The sequence below is a fragment of the Callithrix jacchus genome, chromosome 8 (assembly GCF_049354715.1).
Source record: "Callithrix jacchus isolate 240 chromosome 8, calJac240_pri, whole genome shotgun sequence".
NCBI classification, from domain to species: Eukaryota; Metazoa; Chordata; class Mammalia; order Primates; family Cebidae; genus Callithrix; species Callithrix jacchus.
The window spans coordinates 86,396,624-86,414,112 of record NC_133509.1 but is presented as its reverse complement, the minus strand read 5'-3'; positions in this window follow the sequence as shown (position 1 = coordinate 86,414,112).

The following is a 17,489-nucleotide window of genomic DNA, read 5'->3' as shown; positions in this document are numbered from 1 at the left end:
TTGCATCTATACCTACCTCTATATGCTGGAAGTCATGTCATGTCTGTTTCGCAATAATTTCCTATTTCCTACAAAGTGATTTTTCTCATCTGCTTCTCATCACTTCCTACTCTTTTCTCTTCATGTGCCTGAATGTTTTGCTTGCTTATTTTCTTTTCTTTTCATGGTTCTGTTGAAATATTATTGTGGACTTCAAAACCAGATTACCTGGGTTCAAATCCAGGCTTAACTAGCTGTGTGACTTTTCTGTGCTCCCGGGTTCTTGTCTGTAAAATGGAGAGAAAAATAGTATCTACCTTCAAGGATTATATGAATTCATATAGAACAGTTCCAGGCTCTTTTTTTTCTTTCTTTTTGGTGGAGCCTCTAAACACAGGGTTCTCAAACCTGGTCAAATATCAGAATCACCTGAGGAGGAATTTTAATGTCTAGATTCCTGGGCCCCCTGCCATTGATTCTGATTCAGTCTGGAGAGGGACCTGTTGCAGCTGACTCATGGAGTAACATTTGGGAACCACTACTTAAAATGTGGGGGTCTCCTGGGGTGCTGTCCTTGCTTTTCCCCTTCTATTCTCTTGCATTTTCCTCCATTTTCTAAGTTTGGGGTTTTCTTTGCCTGCCAGTTACGGACCTACGTAGAACTACCCATCTTCTTACTGGCTAAACCGACCAATCATAGTATTTTATTGATCTTGGGTTTTATATTATGCATTTGTGGTTATTCCTCATGGTGTGATTGTTACTTCTGCTCTTGGAAAAAAAAATTACCAGATACATGAAGGCTCCCATTAATCTAGATTTGCTGTGGTGAGAGGTAATACATTGTTTTAGCATTATTTATGAGAGACTGAACCTAGCTTTAGGGCTCAGAATATTGTAAGGTAGAAGAAGCTTCAGTGATTCATTTATCTAACATAACTAACTGATATAAAAAGAAAGGAAAGATATACTCTGGTATATAAGCATAGCAGATGTGCTAAAAGGCAGAGGGCTCTGAAAGGTCAGGCTACTCTCCTCGTTGTTTGGCCCATGGGCAAATTGAAGGAAGTAGATTGTTTCTCTCTTTATCCACTCACTGAGTCCACCACCACCTTAGGCTCTACCTCAGGAAATATCCTCAGGCACCTGAATGAGTGACAATCCAGGCACAAGGCTGAGAAGCAAAATTTAAGATGCAGAGAGTTTGAGATTAGGGGCACCAGTGGAAGAGGGAGAACAGAAGTGAGATGTTTGCAGAGAGGAGAAATCCCTCAATAAACTGGGTACTGGGCAACTGTAGGGACATCCAGAGTGGAGAAGAAGAATGTGCCCAATAGAGGGAGGAAGACAAACAGGCTCAAGGAGCTACTTTGGATTCTCTGGTGGAGGTAGATTTTGTGCTGCACATTTTTATAGATGTCACAGGGGACATGACTGACGGAAAGATGCAATAGACACTGTACAGGAACATAAAGTGTCTTAATGATAAAATAAGGGATAAAGAAAGTTCTGACAGTAAAGGAGAAGACAAAGTGTCATGCTCCCGGACCGAGGTACAGGCTCCCGTACTCCCAGCTCCTACGATGACGTCTAGCTATTGATGAAGCTGCCCAGGTGGAGTCATAATTTCACTAGACATGAGAAACTCACCTCTGCCCATTCTTACAGGTATTTTATATCTTCTGGAATCCTTCCCAGTACCCTGCAAGTAACCGATACAAAACTACAACACATTTCTAATGCTTATTGCAAGAGAGTTCATCAAAGACCAGTTCCCCAGGAGCATCCTACAACAGCTGAAGTTGCAGGACTGTTGGGAGATCTACCCCTAGAATTGTAGTAACACGAAGTTAGACATGGTTCTGCATATATTCCGGGACTCCAAACTTACACTGAATGACCAAAACTAAAGCTTGTTTAAAAAGTACAAATGTTTTGGTACATCTTGCTCTTTTTCCATTAAAAAAAAATTAAAGTATAATTTGCATATAGCAAAATTTACCATTTTTAAAGTAGTTACGTGAGTTTGACAAACACAATCATGTAACCACCACCACGATCAAGATATAGAACAGCTGCATCACCCCTAAAATTCTCTCACACTCCTTTGCAGTTAACTCCTCCAACCCCTGGCGTCTGACAACCATTAATCTGTTTTTCTCTTGTGAAAGGAAAATAAATCTTGGGACCCAAAAATCACTAAGCCAATGGGAAAAGTCAAGCTGGAAACTGTGTAGGGCAAACATATTTCCCATTCTATTGCCAAACAAGATAGCTACCAAGATCAAAAATCTACACAACTCCCTCTCAAGGAATTTACTTGAAGAAAAGGACAGACAGAACTCAAAAAGTCATCCTTCTGCTCATTTTGGAAAGGCTAATCAGAAAGTCAAAAGAATGTAACCATTTGTCTCTTACCTAACTATGACCCGGAAGCCCCCTCCCTGCTTCAAGTTGTCTCGCCTCTCCAGGCAGAACCAATGTGCATCTTACCTATGTTGATTGATGTCTCATGTCTCCCTAAAATGCATAAAACCAAGCCATGCCCCGACCACTTTGGGCACATGTTGTCAGGGCCTTCTGAGGCTGTGTCACAGGTGTGTCCTTGACGTAGACAAAATTTATTTCCTAAATTGACTGAGACCTGTCTCAGATATTTGGGATTCACAATCCATATACTTTTGCTTTTTCCAGAATGTCAAATACATGGAATCATTACAATATGTAGCCTTTTGGGTTTGAGTTCTTTGACTCAGCATACTGTACTGGAGATTCATTCATGGTGTTGTACACACTAGTGGGTCATTTGTTGCCGAGTGTCTTGATTTTTTTTGAGACAGGATCTCACTCTGTTGCCCTGTTGCCCTGGCTGGAGTGCAGTGGTGGCATGATGACAGCTCACTGCAGCCTCAATCTCCCAGGCTCAACTAATCTGCTCACCTTAGCCTCCTGAGTATCAGGCACTAAAGATGGACACCACCAAGCCAGCTAATTTTTTATATTTTTTATATAGATGAGGTCTGTATTAGCCAGGGTTCTCTAGAGGGACAGAACTAATAGGAGATATATATATATAAACAGGAGTTTATTAAGGAATATTACACTTTACCATATGAATGCTATATTTTAATAAAAAATTTAAAACATTTTTCTTTTTGTCAATATGTACTTTGTAGCAAGTGGAACAAGGACTTCCTAAGTAAACAGATCTGGGTAATCATTTGTTATGTCAGATTTGGACACATTTCTTGATCTTCTTGATTTTCAGTTTCTTTATCTGTGTAAATGGGATTAATAACCTTTTTTTTCTTTTCTTTGAGAGAGAGAGAGTCTTGCTCTGTTGCCCAGGCTGGAGTGCAATGGCACAATGTCAGCTCACTGTAAACTCCACCTCCCAGGTTCAATTGATTCTCCTGCCTCAGCCTCCTGAGTAGCTAGGATTATAGGTGTGCACCCCCACACCCAGCTACTTTTTGTGTTTTTAGTAGAGACAGGGTTTCAGCATGTTGATCAGGCTGGTCTTGAACTCCTGATCTCAGGTGATTCTCCCACCTGACCTCAGGCGATTCGCCCACCTCCCAAAGTGCTGGGATTACAGGCATTAATAACTACTTTTCAGAATTGTATAGATCTCATAAAATAATGAATATTAAATTCTGCCAAACAATATGCATAAAGTAGTGTTAACAGTTATCCAAGACTTGGAAATTAGCAAGTTTTTTCAGTGTCAGTGGGGTTGTGCGTGGACCTGAGTGGGTGATTATCTGATTCTCCAGGTGAGTACTTTTGTTTGACTTGCTGTTTACTACTCACGAGGATATTTTACAACTCTAAATATAAAAGTTAACTCATAGGAAACAGCAATGCAAATAATGCTCATCAAAAAGCAATGCAGAGGGATAAAAATATCTTGGCTGGAAATATCACTCCAAAGTTACACTATTATTGCCCTCTAGGACATGAACCAATTTTGTATCTAAATTATGAATCTTATTCAAACATTCTTCTTTGTTTTTCAGCCTCTATAAATACTTCAATTTTTCCTATTTCAGCTGCCTGCTGATTCCCTCATTAACAAGTTAAAATACCTTTGACTTGTGCTCCCTTTATATTTGAATGAGTCACCCTTTTTTTTTTTTTGAGACTGAGTCCCACTCTATCAGCCAGGCTAGAGGGCAACGGGGCAATCTCAGCTCACTGCAGCCTCTACATCCTGGGTTCAAGAGATTCGCCTGCCTCAGCCTCCTGAGTAGCTGAGTGAGGCACGCAACACCACACTCAGCTAATTTTTTTGTATTTCTAGTAGAGACATGGTTTTACCATTTTGGCCAGGCTGGTCCAACTCCTGACCTCAGGTGATCTGCCTGCTTCAGCCTCCCAAAGTGCTAGGATTACAGGCATAAGCCACCATATCTGGCTGAGTCATACTTTTAACTTTGTATCTGGCAATAATTAACAGAGTGTTTTGCTCATAATAATTGTTGGATAAATTTTAGCTTTTATTCTCCTCCCAAATTTCCCTTTCTATATCTAGGTATGAGAAACAATATTAAATGAGGTATGTTTCTTTCAGAACTGATTTTCCAATTAATTTTTGTTTTATTTCATCAACATTAAGATGAGATCAGGCCAGGCACAGTGGTTCACGCCTGTAATCTCAGCACTTTGGGATGCTGAGGTGGGCGGATCACCTGACGTCAGGAGTTCGAAACCAGTTTGGCCAACATGGTGAAACCCTGTCTCTACTAAAAGTACAAAAATTAACTGGGTGTGGTGGCGGGTGCCTGTAATCCCAGCTACTCAGGAGGCTGAGGCAGGAAAATCAATTGAACCTGGGAGGTGGAGGTTGCAGTGAGCCGAGATCATGCTGCTGCACTCCAGTCTGGGTGACAGAAGAAAACTCTATTTCACTTAAAATCATAATACTGAAAATATTTTATTGCATTTACAAAAACAAACTTTTCATGATAGGTTAGCGTTAATTTTTTTTTTAACTGGGAAGTTGTATGGAGCAGAAGTAGAGAATCCTATAAATTTGCCTTCCAATTTTTTTTCCAGGCGCATTTGTTTAAGGGTATGTAGAGGAGAATGGAGTAGGGGACGGAGAAGCGTGTTAGACTTAATAGATTTCAGTCAGGTTATGCAAAACCAGTGGCAAATGGCACACTGGTGTTTGCCACAGTTGTGGCGAGGGGACAGGACACTAATGAGGCAGATGGTATATTAACAATTGATAATAAAACTTTGTGACTTTTTATATTTTTAAAAGATTGTCATATACATTCTTATTTAACTCATAAAGCAACATCATAAAATATATTCTTCCATTGCATATAGAATACTGGCACAAAGAGTTCAAGGTCACTTAATAAATTAGTGAGTGAGTTTTTTAACAAGTTCAAAACTGGACAGCAGTGAAGGATCCTGTAAGTTTACCTTGTAATGGTTTTTCAGATGCATCTGTTAGAGTGTTTGTAGAGGCGCACAGAACATGGGATTGAGGAGTGGGTTAGACTTTGATGTGCTGGGTCAGCAAACCTCAAACTAAAGGTGGGTGATGGTGTGGGTTTTTGCTGAAGTTGAGAGGTGGGGAGAGGCAAGTGGAGAGGATAGTTTGAAAATAGCTATCTTCAATATATAGCCTTCAGTCTATAGCCCCAATGTATAGCCTGGGACCTCTGAAATATAGCTAGACAGCTAAGAGAACTGAGGTCTGAATATAAATAGTAATTTTTCTCCTCCTCAAGATAAAAGAAATGGAGTAAGAGTGTAGGTTTAGATGCTAAAATAATCAAAAGCCTGGATGCCCAGTCTGTCTCTTCATCTCCTGTTTTCTGGCCCTTCATGCCTCTTCTCTGATCCAATTAGTTCACTGCTGCTGCTTGCTTCTTACAGTAATTACTGACTCTCAGCTTCACTCTTCACCCCAACTGAGCTTGGGGCCATTCATAAACATCAGGTTAACCTAGTAGCTATCTCTTATCTCCTCTTTTGCTAGTTTCTTAGAGAGGGCATGAAAAGAGCTGAGCCACTGTCTGAAGACTAATTCTACATCCTTCTCCTTCTATTAAGTTATATTTTGCTACCTTGTTTAAGACCCTGCTGACCTTCAGAGTCCTTGGCTCTTTTAGCACAGAATTTTATCCTTATTCATTTATATAGTGGGGTAGACATTTAGAGAATCTTTAAACCAGGTATATAATAAAGTATTCTAACTCAGAGCAGGATATAGCAGAAATAAATCAAATGCCCTGAAGGGAATGGAAAAGAAAATCCATTTCCAGAACATCTGCATTCTGTTAATGAGCACTTCAGCCCAGGTATTCAACAACTTTGCATGCATTATAGCACTAGATGTGTTCCCAAGCTCACTTAAGTGACTTCTCCAATGTGTTCCTTCTTACCCATGGAAAGGATTCTCCTGGAAAGTAAACATGGCTTTAGCAACCTCGGTATTGAGAGGGCAAGTGCCTGTCCTTATACAGGATCCAGTGGCACGGGTGTCCACGGAACACAGGAGCACAAGACAGAGGCAGCTGTCTTCTGACTTGCCACCCTCTGGAGGGAATAGCATTAGCGTCTCGCCAGCCTTTCATCTGTCACCTTTACCCAGCACTTGACACTTGTCTCCCAGCTGGTCGACAAGCTCTGTTTTCAGTCACCAAGAAAGGCCTCACTTCCATGTGGCTCTGACTTCGACAGGGGAGCCTGTGGCAGGCAGAAGCCAGGTAAGTGCAGGGATGGAGGCCATCTCAGTGCTGGTACCCAGCCATCACAGTTTGGGGACCAAGTGCTGAATGCTAGGTACATTTTGGGGGGACTTTAATGTATAGATAAGGAGGCATTTGCATTGTACTAGTTAACAGACAGGAATCCTCTGAGGCAATTCCAACTCTCCTTCTCCTGCTAGTCTTTAAAATGCCCTTCTTCCCCCATCCCCAAAAGCTTCAATGCATTATATATTTTATGCAGTTACTGAATGAAGCCAACATCCTGCCAATCATTTTGCCTTTGTTTTTTGGTCTTTTCTAGAAATTATCCCCAGAGCAGAAGCCATGTTTACTAACTCAGTTGGTATTGCATGATGAGGCTGTCTAAAGGGCAGTCTGATGCTATTGTTGAATGGATCTCAAGATCTCAAGACATCTACTGTAAGCTATGGAAACACTGTATGTCCCCTACTACTCATATGGCCACCAACATCACTATAAAGGAAAAAGCAAGTGGCAGGGAAAGTTGGTGGTTCTGATGTGAAAGTAATTTCATTCATCAGCGCAGCAGATGGTGCACAGCAATACCACTGTGATGAACTGGTCATAGCGACAGGTGAGTGATAGTCTATAGAATGTGAGTTCCCGTAGCTTTTCTAAAAATCAGTATTACCATTTTTATGCCCCTCTAGTAATCACATCCTTCTATCTGCCTGTTACTCGGCAAATTACAATTTTCATCCCTTTGATTTTAACAGTGCTCGTCCCTCTTGAGCACTGTTAAAAATTCCTTAGGATAGTCCTCATTAAGAGTTATCTGACATCTCCAACTTAGTGTGAACAGGCATTTGGACTTTTCCTAAAGAGTAAGTGTAATGGAGCAAATACTGTCATATATTTGTATTCACAGTCTCACCCTCCTATAGGTTCTAAGGAGGACTCTTTGCCTCGTCCTGAAAAGATAATGGGTTGCAAGAACTAGATGAACTAGCAGACACCTAGAGAGGGCAAAGTGATTTACATTAGAAGAAATTCATAAACCAAGAGGGGCTGGAAAAAGTTGAAAGAGGAAAGAGCCCATTAAAGATGAAGATTTTCATAGAATGTTTAGATGAGAGATTTGGGGGTGGTATGAAAATTACAATGAAGATGTACCAGAGGTGGATTTTCCATGAAATTCTCACTGGTACTGACCCCTTCCATTTCCCTCAGACCTCAGATACAGAATGAATATACATATTCATTATATATCCTTCTTCTTGCAGACAATCGCCCCACCCCCAAAGTGTATAAGCTTCAGGCCCCATAAACTTGAATCTTGACTAGGTCTATAGAGAAATAAGTTGGTAAGATTGAGAAAATTTTTCCAACCTCTGAAAGGCAAAATAGATGATTGTGTACCTTCCTTGTTATATGAGGACCCTGTCTAGTAGGCCTAAGGGACATCTGAATTCAGAAGTGTGTAAAATTGTCTGAGTTACTAACAGGTATTTATTAGACCATTTTTGCCTATTGCTATGCTCTGTGTCTACAACCCCTTAATTCATATCTTGAAGCTCTCATCTTCAATGTGATGGTAACTGGAGATGAAATCTTTGAGAGGTAATTAAGTTTATGTGAGGTCATAAGCCTGGGGACCTTATAGTGGAATTAGTGCCCTTTTAAGAAAAGACATCAGAGAGCTTGCTTTCCTTGTCTGCCTTGTGAGGACACAGGGAGAAGGCAGCCATCTGAAATCCGGAAAAATAACCCTCAACTGAAACTGATCATGCTGTCACCTTGATCTTGGACCTCTCAACTCTGAGAACTGTGAGAGAATAAATTTCTATTATTCAAGCAAGCCAGTCTATAATATTTTGTTATAGAAGCCCAGCTAAGATACTAAGAGAGAATAATTTTTACCCTATAGAGATGAAAATTATTTCTAAAAGTAGAAAAGGTAACCCCAAAGATAGTTTATTGCCCTGTAATAGTTTTATATCTAATTAACAATCATATTTCTGCAATTATTTTTGCCTTTATTGACTATACATATATTTCATTATCATCATTTGAAGTAGCTTCAACATCTTTTCTTTTTTAAACAGGGTCTCACTGTTGCTCAGGCTGGAGTGCAGTGGCATAATCATGGCTTACTGCAGTCTGAACTCCTGGGCTCAAGTGATCCTCCCCCCACCACCCCTTAAGTAGCTGAAACCACAGATGTATGCCACCATACCTAATTTTTGTGCTTTTTCTTCAGACAGGGTCTCGCCATGTTGTCCAAGCTGGTCTCAAACTCCTGGGCTCAAGTGATCCTCCCACCTTGGTCTCTCAAAGTGCTTGGATTATAGGCACAAGCTGCTATACCCAGCCTCCCTATCATTTTATTGAGTTAAAATAAAACTTTGACACTTGCTCACTATGTATTTGTATAAGAATTCTCTTTTTAAATTTTGAAAATACTTTTGACAGTGAAGAGAACCTTCAGGAATTATGCTGCATATTTTATAATGTATTTCCCCTTGATATGAGACTTTTATGAGAGTTCATCAAAGATTTTAAATTACATTTTAGATGTTAGACTGTGATTTATTTTTGAAAATAACATTATGCTAGCATTGGTCACAAAGTAATTCAATTATAGCAGGGCTTCTCCAGTGATATCAAATGTGAATTTTGTTTTGAAGTCCACTTTCTTACAGACCATGAGATGAGAAGGAAAAAGTGCCAGATAATTTCTAACTACTACAAAGAAATGAGTTTTTCCCTTCCTTCTCTCAGAACTGGTTGCCCAAACCACATACTGCTCTTTCGTGACCCCTTTTTATTACCGTAGTTCTCCCTATTGCTTGTGGTTTCTGATACTGATAGTCTAGATTTTATGAATCAGGGCTAGCCTTGCTGTCCTTTTCATTTATGTCATCCTTTCATTTGAAAAATATTTATTGAGCACGGTATATGTGCCAGACACTGTTGTCAGTACTGGGACTATGCAGGGATCTACACAGGCAATCATTCCTGTCTGGTCCTCCTGGAGATTATATTCTATTGGGGGAGACATATAATAAATAAATACAGTATGTTAGATATTAGGTGTTGGCAAACAATGTTTTTAAAGGGAAGGAGGATAGGCTGTGCTAACACAAAGGAGGAGGAGGTTTACAGGAATGTTAAATGCAGGGGCCTCCGGGAATGTGACATTAAAGCTGTTGGAGTTAAATAATTTTTGGAGTTGGGGAACTAGCAATGCAGAGATCTGGAGGAGCAGCATTTCAGGCAGAGCACATGGCAAGTATACAAAGGGCTTGAGGCTGGAGCATGCCTGGTGCATTTGTGGGCTAGCAAGGAGGCCACTGTGTGGCATGAGTAAAGGAGACAGAGGTAGGACAGAAGGTCAGAGAAGAAGAGGGCAGAGAAACAGATGGTGTTGTCCGGCCTTATCAGCCATTTCAACTATTTAGCTTTTGAACTAAAATTTTGCACGAAATGGACAACTTTTGGAGGATTTGAGAGAAGGAACTACATAATCTCATGTTTGAAAACGTGCACTTTTGCTGAGGGAATGAGACTTGACTGGAAAGGGGGCAATGATGAAATCAAGAAGGCTTATTAAGAAGCTATTTCAATAATTCAGGTCAGAATTGGCAGCTTGAACCAGTAGAAGTAGTGATGAGAAGTTGTTAGTGGCCAAATATGTATTGAAAGTTGAGCCAACAAAGTTTGCTATGGATTCGATGTGGAATCTGCGAGTGAAAAGAAGACATGGATTTGGCTTGAGTAATTAATTGGAAGGATATATACCGTCGTTATTAGCTGAGCTGGGAGAAATGCAGGGGGAACGGTTTGAAGGTAAGATCAGGAGTACCAGTTTGGACATGTTAAATATGAACCATCTAGTGGAGACATCCAACAGGTAATTGGCATCTGAGACTGGAGTCCAGATGAAGGGTCTTTGCCAGAAATATAAACTTGGGAGTCATGAGGACGAAGGTGGTATTAAAAGCCACGAGAGGAGATGAGCTCAGTAAGAGAGTACAGAAGGGTCCTAAGACTGAGCTCTGAAGTACTCCACTATTTTGAAATCAATAAGATGAAAAAGACTCAGAAAAAACTCTACAAAGGAATGGTTAATTGTAGAGAAGGAAACCCAGCAGAGTGAGAAATCCTGAAAAGTCAAAAGAATCAAGTGCTTCAAAAAGTAGGGGAAGATCAACTAGGAACATAGGCCAGTTAAGGTAGACACTGAGAAGCGACCATTAGGTTTAGCAGTGGATGTCTCTGGTAATCTTGATGAGAGCAGGGTTGGAGGGGTGGAGATGAAAGCCTGATAAGAATGAGTTTAATGAAGAATAGGAGGGAAGGAATTGGAGACAGTGTAGATAGATACTTCTTTTCAAGGATTTTATGTAAAGGAGAGCAGGGGAATGGGTCTGTAGAGGGCAACAGGGGATCAAGACAGGGTTTTTACTTATAAGATGATAGGAAATAGAACCACCGATCCAAGATGGCCGACCACTAACAGCTCAGGATTGTAGCTCCCAGTGAAAACTCAGAACGAGACGATGCCACACTTTTAGACGAATTTTCGTCACTCACCGATCAGTCGATTCCCAGTGGAGGAGCCCCACGGGTCGCCAGCGCGACTCTTGTGGCCGCCGCAGCGGTTTTGCCGGCATCTCGGCGCAGCAGCTCTTCACGCAGAGCCAACGGGACGGCTTCCCCTACTGACCGGAGTTTGGAGCTCCGGGAAGTCAGAGCCGCTTGTTGCGGACTCAAGAGGGAAGCCAGACCAGAGATTCCCAGGCAGAAGAGCACCATCAGTCTTATCGCTGCTATTTAGGCTGCCACAGTGGGTTGCTCGGATCCCAGCACTGGGAATCAATAAATCCGACGTCGACTCAGAAACCTAATTGGAAAGGCGGTTCATCTACAATGAAGGGAAAAAAACAGCCTAAGAAGGCCGAGTATACCCAAAATCAGAACCCATCAGCAACGGAACAAGCCCTGATGGAAAAGGACTGTGTTCCATTATCTGAAGTAGGCTTTAAAAGGTGGATGATAAGAAACTTCTGGGAGTTAAAGGAACTTGTTCTAACCCAATGTAAAGAAACTAAGAACTTGGAAAAAAAGGTTAGATGAAATGTTGAAAAGAATAGACAATATAGAGAGGAATACAAATGAACTTATGGAGTTGAAAAATACAACACGAGAACTTAGTGAAATATGTACAAGCTTAAACAGCCGAATGGATCAAGCAGAAGAAAGGGTATCAGAGTTCGAAGACCAACTTAATGAAACAAAACGACAAGACAAGAATAGAGAAAAAAGGATAAAAAGGAATGAGCAAAGTCTCCAAGCAATATGGGACTATGTGAAAAGACCTAATATACGCTTAATTGGTGTACCTGAATGTGACGAAGAGAATGAATTCAAGCTGGAAAATACTCTCCAGGACATTATCCAGGAAAATTTTCCTAATTTAGCAAAGCAGGACACTATTCAACCCCAGGCAATACAGAGAACACCACAAAGACATTCCTCAAGAAGACCAACCCCAAGGCACATAATCGTTAGATTCACCAAGATCAAAACGAAGGAGAAAATATTAAGGGCAGCCAGAGAGAAAGATCAAGTTATCTATAAAGGTAAGCCTATCAGGCTTACAGCAGATCTCTCAACGGAAACCCTACAAGCTAGAAGAGATTGGGGGCCAATATTCAATATACTTAATCAACAGAACTTTCAGCCCAGAATTTCATATCCTGCCAATTTAAGCTTTACATTTGAAGGAAAAATAAAATCTTTTAGGAACAAGCAAGTACTCAGAGATTTTATTACCACCAGGCCTGCTTTACAAGAACTTCTAAAAGAAGCATTATACACAGAAAGGAACAACCAGTATGACCCTTTCTAAAAATACACCAAAAAGTATAGAGTATTAACATAAAGAAGAATTTTTATCGACGAAAGGACAAAATAGCCAGTTAATATCAAACGGCAGCAACCCTAAATTTAAATCGACCAAATCTCCCAATCAAAAGATACAGACAAAATCTAACGGTATATCCAAAGATATACATAGACTCAAAATAAAGGGTTGGAAAAAAAAAAAAACGTACCAACCAAATGGAGAGCAAAAATAAATAAATAAAAAGCAGGAGTTGCAATTTTCACATTTGACAAAATAGAATTCAAAGCTACAAGGATACAAGGGTAAAAGGATTAATGTAATAATAAGAGATCTTAACACCCAGATACATAAGACCCATAATGAGATTTAGATTCAACGAGACAGAAAATTGATAACGATACCCGGGACTGGAACTAAGATCCAGAACAAATAAACTCAATAGAGCTCTCCATTTTAAACACACAAAATATACATTATCCACAAAATCTAACGATATATCTAAAGATATACAAAGACTCAAAACAAGGGGATGGAAAAAAACTTACCAACCAAATGAAGAGCAAAAATAAATAAATAAAAAGCAGGGGTTGCAATTCTCACACTTAATAAAATAGATTTCAAAGCTACAAGGATGCAAGGGTAAAAGGATTAATGCAACAATAAGAGATCTTAACACCCAGATATATAAGACACATAATGAGATTTAGATTCAATGAGACAACAAATTGATAACGATATCCAGGACTTGAACTCAGAGCCAGAACAAATAAACACAATAGAGGTCTCCATTTTAAACACATAAAATATGCATTAACCACTTTAAACACTCAAAATATTGATCGGCCATTATTGAAACCCATTTTAGGAATGAAGTAATATTCCTTTTTCCTTCTTTTTCTTTTTTTCCCCTTCTTTTTCTCTTTTTCCCTCAAAAAAAAAAAAAAAAAAAAGAAGCCCAGCTCCTGGTCTTGGGATGGGGCAAAGCTGAGGGGACAATCCATGCCCACTGCACCTCGTGCGAGCAAGCCGAGCCCAGCCCCCACCAATCCCACCCTGTTGCCTTCTCCTTCTTAAAAAAAAAAAAAAAAAAAAAAGATGATAGGAAATAGCAGGTATGCAAATGCAGGTCTGTAGTAGGTGATGAATGGGGTTTAGCCAGGATGGGGGTTGACATGTGAGTACCCTGGAGCAGAAGAAAGGCAAGTGAGATGAGGATGTGGTAAAGATGATGAGCTCTGGAATCAGCTAGGTAAGGCGAGAATAAGGCTTTGGGGGCCTTGTAAGGGATAGTTACAGGTAAGGAGAGAATAAGGGTTTGGGGGCATTGTAAGGGATAATTACTGGTAAGGAGAGAATAAGGGTTTGGGGGCCTTGTAAGGGATAATGAAAGGTGGTGTGATCAATAGCTTGCAGATGTGTCCAAGAACTGCTGGATTTAAAGAACTTTTGGAGTTGGGGACATAAGCTGGAAAGCCAGCAGATGATGATTGAGAAAGGGCTACCACGGATGGTAACAAGTCTAGGCTATATCCATCCCTCAGAGGGGACAGCTGAGGTAGAGGAAGACCAGGTCACTGGAGGTTGCAGCTATTCAGCCAGCAAGTGCCTTGCTGCTTTACTGAGATGTTCACAGCTGCTGTCTGCTCTACCAATCAGGGCCTTTGCCCACTTGTTATATATTGTAAATATTATTCCTGAGCAACAAGGAATCAAAAGCATCATTACTATGGACCTTGGCATTTCTAAGAATGGTGACAAGAGTGTTTGGGGAGTGTGAGGTGGAGGAGAGCTAGTATCTTCAGAGAGAGGGGCCTGTAAGGCCTGCACATCACACTGCCAGGCAGGGGGCGGGTAGTGGGGCTAAGCCTCTGCTGTCCCCAGCCCTAAGCCCCTGGGATGTTCCTGAAGGGTGAGGGCAGGGATATAGGGTCAGGAGAAACCAAGGAGAAGAATTTCTGGAGGAGACGAAGCAGCCTGAAAACAGTGGAGTCAGAAGCAAATTCTGCCAGCTTCACAGCCCAGCCCTAGACCAGCCCAAGTGGTTTGATGGGTCTGCAAACTAAGCTACATCTTGCAGCTGTTAGGATGCCTAGCTCATACCTGGGCCAAATGCATTCCAGAATCATCAGTGTGGCCATAAGTCAGACAGAAATCATAAGCCAACCACTCAGCCGGTGAAAAGGACATGTGTTCTGCTTTTGTGATTATCTCCTTGTTATTTTGTGACTTCTTGATTTATTCCTTCCTCCTTTTTCCCTCCTGCCCGCTTGTCAGTCAGAGCTAGGATAAGCAATATCAAAAAGCTGTGAAGGTTCTTCTGGTCCTGCTTTCCTTTATGGTAACAATTGTGCCCAGGAACCATTTTCAGGCAGGCGCAGCTCCCTACTGAGGAAACCACCCGGAGCTTTGGGAAGTGGGAAAGTTGCCCGCCTGAGAGCGCTCACCGCAGACCAGGCTCTGTCACCTCCTGTTCACCTTGAGGCGGCTTCCCCAGTCCCTGCAGCTTCCCTGCCCAGCACAAAGCACCTTGCTGGAGACTGTGGCTTTCACCACACAGTGACTCAGCTCCCCTGGGGATGGTGGCAGGACTGTCTGGCACAATCAGCCACAATGGCACCAAATAACTCACGGTGAGGAAGTTAGTCAGTTCTACCAAGGCCTCTTATCTCGAGAAAACAAGGCCACTACCCTCAAGGCAAATGGTGCTTGCCTTCCCCCACCTTCTACACCCAAACGTCTATCCCGGATTACTCTCTCATCTTCTGCAGCTTTATGCTCCCTCCTGAGTCCTCCCACTCTCAGCCTCTCTCTCCATGCTCTTTACTCTTTCCGCCCTTCCCTCTTAAGCCACCACCCCACAGAGAATAAACACTTCAGCGTTTTTCTCTTTGCAGAATCGTTCCACCACCATCCGTTGAAGCCTACCTTTCCCTGAAGGCACACCTTCTCTTCCCTTCCCTCTCCATTGGAGGCTGCTGTTTCCCCTGCATGCCGCTATAACAGAGGCACAGGTTGGACTCAGGATTCACCCAGCTCCACACTGCTGCTTTTCCACTGTGTGTAATTCCCGGATATTTAGACATATGTGTGGATGAACATCCAGCACACTCATCAGTGCTTTAATTCCTTGACCTTTTCAAGGCTCAAAGCTGAGCTAGTTACAGCCTGGAACTGCATGACATCAAAAAATACCACCAGCTTTCTCACTACATCTGTTCTCAGAGGGATCATGGGGACCGGGATTCCTTCTTTTCCCCCTAATTCAGTGATTATCCAACTTTAGTAGGTATCAGGATCACCTGGAAGGCTTGTTAAGCCAGATGGCTGAATCTCTACTCCCAGAATTTCTGGTTTGATAGGTCTAGAGCAGAGCTCAAGAGTTTGCAATACTAACAAGTTCCCAGGTGATACTGATATTGCTAATTTGGGGACTACACTTTGAGAAACACTGTTCTAGTGTAGTGCCCAATATTTTTCAAACTTGTCTTCATGTTAGAGTTACCTAGAGGGCTTTGAAGAGTATTGACATCTGTGCCCATGCCCTACTCCTAAGGATTGTGATTTAATTCACTTGGGATGTGGCTTGGACTGTGGGGAATGCTCCTGTGTGAGGCCCCTAGGAAATGGACCTAACCATACGGTGAGCTTGAGCCCGGACACAGATCCCTGGTTGGGGGAGTCGAGCTGAGGGAAAGCAGGAACCAAGAGAGGGACTATGCTATTCAAAATAATTAACAGACATTACTTTATGGATATGAGGCCTTGGGAGGCATTGTGTCCACTTTCGGTTCCTTATGGTTTATTGCTTCATTGTGTTCATTTTTGGATCCTTGCTACATTAGTTATAAAATATTCACTTCAGTATTTACAATTGTTAAGTATTTACTGGGCGTAACTTACTTACTGGGTGTAACTTACTTACCTTGTGCTGTTCCTTTTACTAGTTCCCCAGAATTGTTTTGTTTCTTTTGTTATTTGAGAAATGCTTTGATCTGACGTGAACAACATTAAGTAGAAAAGTATATAATGGAACCTGCTGCACAAGTAAAATTGCTGCTTGGGCATAGCTCATCCAGTCCTCCAGACCCCGCTCTTTTCTTTCTCCTTTTTTTCCGCACACGTTCTCTTCCAGGTTTTGGACGCTCTCGCTGGACGAGATTCCCGGGCTTGCATTCAGTTCACAACATTGGACTTTGAAGCTTTTAAAAGATCCCCAGATGATTCTACATACAGATAAGTTTGGGTACTGCTGCTGTCACCTTCTAGCCTCCATTCCTTTCCTACCTGCCTTGGAAGGCGTGGTGAATTACCTGAACTACACCTCCCACCTGTATCATTGTGTCAGCCTCACTCTTTCCCCCAGGAAACCTCAGATCTGTGTCAACTCATCTTCTCATTGCGCCTAAGTAGTAGATATCAAGTATGGCTGGAGAAAACTTCACAGCCATTTCATTCTGTGCCTAATCCTAGCAGTGCTTCTTCATGGGTCTTTTGACCTTGGTTTCTCGTGTCTTTCCTTCACTGATAATTCCAAAACTTTGCCATTCTAATTAACCCTTTTGAACTCTCCAGAATATCTCATCTCCTACTTCACTAAGTAAAATTGGTCCCATCAGTTGTGATCTCTTTCTATATTTTACTCCATCCAAGTAACTAATTTATCTGTAGCCACACCCTTTCTTCCCTCTTATCCCTCTGTCTCAGAGGATGAGGTGTCTCTGTTTCAGGTCACTGCCTCCATTCTGCTGCCTGCGTCACTGCACTCAGCATGATTAATAGCATGCATACAATTGCTCCTCAGCATTCATGAGGTGGAGGATTGGTTCTGGAGACCACCCCGCCTCCCAACCACCAATACCAAAATCTGCAGATGCTCAAGTACCTGGTGGAAACTGACTTAGAATTTG